Raw genomic sequence first — 4,038 nt, forward strand, 5'->3', positions numbered from 1 at the left:
TGATGTAACAGAGGATGTTTGTGTTGGCAGATGGATAGAGGAGGAATTCAGGAGAGCGAAGAGGGATGTCATTCTGAACCAAGGCTTAGGATGTGAATGGAGAGGAGTTGAGAGGACGGGAGCCCTGATGGGTTAAGATGGGGTGGGTTCTTTTAAATCTGGTAGGATGGATATATATCAGTGTGGATTTCATGGCCAGGTAATTGAAGACGCTTAAAATTTCGTTGGTAGTGGATGTTGAGAGAGTGGAGATGTAGCATCGGTGGAGTGTCGTGATAGAGGCATGACAAAGTGCCAGGAGCAATGAGCAGGAGTAAACTAAGGAGTGGGCAGTGTCGAGTTTATGGGTAATCTAGGATATTTGGAGATGGTCAAGATGGAACAGGAGGGAGGGAAATTTTCTATGTTGGTAGAGGATGTGGGTAAGGGAGGGTAAGCAGATTCGAAAGGTTAAGTGGAGTGCATAGCACTCATGGAACTGTAGGACCCGATAAAAGGAGGGAGAAGTGGCAGTCCATGCCACATTTGCATAGTCGAGGATGGATCAGATCAGGGATTTATAGGTGTGGAGGATTGCGGAAGGTTGCAGTCCCCATGTTCGGCCCTTTAGTAGTTTTAATCATTTCTATCTATGGTGGGCTTTCTGCTGAATGGTTAGTAGATACAGCTTCCACGTTAGTGGGCCATCAAGGTATTGTAGCATGTTAGTTAACTTGATAGGATGGTCATAAATGGTATGGTAAAAGTTGTGGGGACAGAAGTTGTGGGTGGTTATTGCCTGCGTTTTGGTAGGATTGATTTTTAGAAGCTAGTGATTGTACCATGAGGTGAACTGATTGAGATGGAGCTGGAGGGATCGCTGGGATTCCTGGAGGGTAGGGTAGAGTGCAAGGAAGGCAGTGTCATCGGTATACTGGAGGAGATAAAAAGCAGAAAGGGGCTTGTGCATGGAATATACAGGAGTTGGTGTTGTTGATGGTTACGTAAGGCAGGCGTTTAAAGACAAAGCAAGCAATGAGGTGGATATAATTTATGGAAAGTGCATAAGTCTGGAGCTTAAAGAGGAGCCCAGAATGCCATACAAGGTCACAAGCTTTCCCAAGATCTAGGGAGACAAAAATAGCGCATTTGCTGTTGTTGATATGGCGGGAGAGGAGATGAGTAAGTTACAGGAGTTGCTCATCAGAGGAAAAGTTGGGGCAGAAGCAACATTGATGGACAGAATTGGGTAAATGTTGTTGTAGGTGTTTATGAATACGTCAGGATGCAATAGATTCAAAGACTTTGCTAAACAAAGAAGTGAGGCTGATGCGACAGTAGGAGGAGATGTGAGTGGTAGGTTTATTAGGATTGAGGAAGGCAATTCGAGAGGATTTCCACAGCTCAAGATAGAGACAGGTGAGAAGTATTATATTACAAAAGGAGGTTAGGATTTCTAGGAAAGAGAGGAGGCATTCGTTCAGGTGTCTGTAGGTGATGACCAGGAGCTATGGTGCATTTTTCATGGAGTATCTGTTGAATGTCTTGCATTGTTACTAGAGTATTGAGTTCTGTTCAAAAATGGTTCAAATGGCTCTGAGCACTATGCGACTTAACTTCTGAGGTCATCAGTCGCCTAGAACTTAGAACTAATGAAACCTAACTAACCTAAGGACATCACACACATCCATGCCCGAGGCAGGATTCGAACCTGCGACCGCAGCGGTCTTTGAGTTCTATCTGTGGGATATTGTCGAGGTACTGGAAGCTAGGAGCGAGGGGTGGGAAGGAAGTATTGGTGGACTGTAGAGAATAAGGAGTAATCGAAGTGGAGGTCATCTGGGACGGTGAACGTGTCAGAGAGGTAGGATGCAAAGTGGTTGGCTTTCCTTAAGTTGTCGGGGAGAGGGTAATTGTCATGCAGGAAGGGGTAGGGGGGATAATGGTTGTTGCCGGTAAGATGATGAAATGCCTTCCAGTACCTGGAAGAGTTTATGTTTAGTGTGGCATTGAGGTTTGTGAATGTCAGGTGCCAAATGCTGCGTTCCTTGCAGTCAGCAGATTTCAGATGTGTCATTGTAATTGTTAGTGGCGTGTGTGTCTCGCTCGGAGCTCTGCAGGAAGGACTGGTACAGGCAATGTGTTCACGAAGGAGTATGAGAACATATGGAGGGAGTGTGGGGTGGTGCAGATAGATGGGTTTTGTTGGAATGTGGTGAGTTACAGCATTTGACAAGGTCTGTTGTAGGAAGGTGGCAGCATGGTGAATGCCACAGGAGTCCAGGAAGGATATGGGATGGCTTCCAAGTTCAGTGGTAATGAATTCTCTGTAGGCATCCTATCTGGATTTCTTTGGGAGAGGCAGGAGGAATGGGTGCATGGGTAGGGAGTGCAGTGTAGGGGATGGTGGATAAGATAGGGAGATGGTCACTTACAATGGGGTTGAGGACTGCTGCAGTAATGCGACCAAGAAGGTTAGGAGAGATGAGGACACCACCAGGAGTGGAATTGCTTTCAGGGTGGGTATGTAATGGAAGAGGTGTTATATCACCATGGAAGGAGTCAGTAAACCAATGCCACAGCTGTAGTTCAACATGGTACCAGATATGGATGTTAAGGTCTGTTTGGACAGAGGATTCTACACAGAGTACGCGAAATAACTTGCCCCCCTTCTAACAGCCGTGTACCGCAAGTCTCTAGAGGAACGGAAGGTTCCAAATGATTGGAAAAGAGCACAGGTAGTCCGAGTCTTCAAGAATGGTCGTCGAGCAGATGCGCAAAACTATAGACCTACATCTCTGACGTCGATCTGTTGTAGAATTTTAGAACATGTTTTTTGCTCGCGTATCATGTCGTTTTTGGAAATCCAGAATCTACTCTGTAGGAATCAACATGGATTCCGGAAACAGCGATCGTGTGAGACCCAACTAGCTTTATTTGTTCATGAGACCCAGAAAATATTAGATACAGGCTCCCAGGTAGATGCTATTTCCCTTGACTTCCGGAAGGCGTTCGATACAGTTCTGCACTGTCGCCTGATAAACAAAGTAAGAGCCTACGGAATATCAGACCAGCTGTGTGGCTGGATTGAAGAGTTTTTAGCAAACAGAACACAGCATGTTGTTCTCAATGGAGAGACGTCTACAGACGTTAAGGTAACCTCTGGCGTGCCACAGGGGAGTGTTATGGGACCATTGCTTTTCACAATATATATAAATGACCTAGTAGATAGTGTCGGAAGTTCCATGCGGCTTTTCGCGGATGATGCTGTAGTATACAGAGAAGTTGCAGCATTAGAAAATTGTAGCGAAATGCAGGAAGATCTGCAGCGGATAGGCACTTGGTGCAGGGAGTGGCAACTGACCCTTAACATAGATAAATGTAATGTATTGGCGAATACATAGGAAGAAGGATCCTTTATTGTACGATTATATTCTAGCGGAACAAACACTAGTAGCAGTTACTTCTGTAAAATATCTGGGAGTATGCGTGCGGAACGATTTGAAGTGGAATGATCACATAAAATTAATTGTTGGTAAGGCGGGTACCAGGTTGAGATTCATTGGGAGAGTTCTTAGAAAATGTAGTCCACCAACAAAGGAGGTGGCTTACAAAACACTCGTTCGACCTATACTTGAGTATTACTCATCAGTGTGGGATCCGTACCAGATCGGGTTGACGGAGGAGATAGAGAAGATCCAAAGAAGAGCGGCGCGTTTCGTCACACGGTTATTTGGTAATCGTGATAGCGTTACGGAGATGTTTAACAAACTCAAGTGTCAGACTCTGCAAGAGAGGCGCTCTGCATCGCGGTGTAGCTTGCTCGCCAGGTTTCGAGAGGGTGCGTTTCTGGATGAGGTATCGAATATATTGCTTCCCCCTACTTATACCTCCCGAGGAGATCATGAATGTAAAATTAGAGAGATTCGAGCGCGCACGGAGGCTTTCAGACAGTCGTTCTTCCCGCGAACCATACGCGACTGGAACAGAAAAGGGAGGTAATGACAGTGGCACGTAAAGTGCCCTCCGCCACACACCGTTGGGTGGCTTGCGGAGTAT

The sequence above is a fragment of the Schistocerca piceifrons genome, chromosome 5 (genome assembly GCF_021461385.2).
Source record: "Schistocerca piceifrons isolate TAMUIC-IGC-003096 chromosome 5, iqSchPice1.1, whole genome shotgun sequence".
Classification (NCBI taxonomy): domain Eukaryota; kingdom Metazoa; phylum Arthropoda; class Insecta; order Orthoptera; family Acrididae; genus Schistocerca; species Schistocerca piceifrons.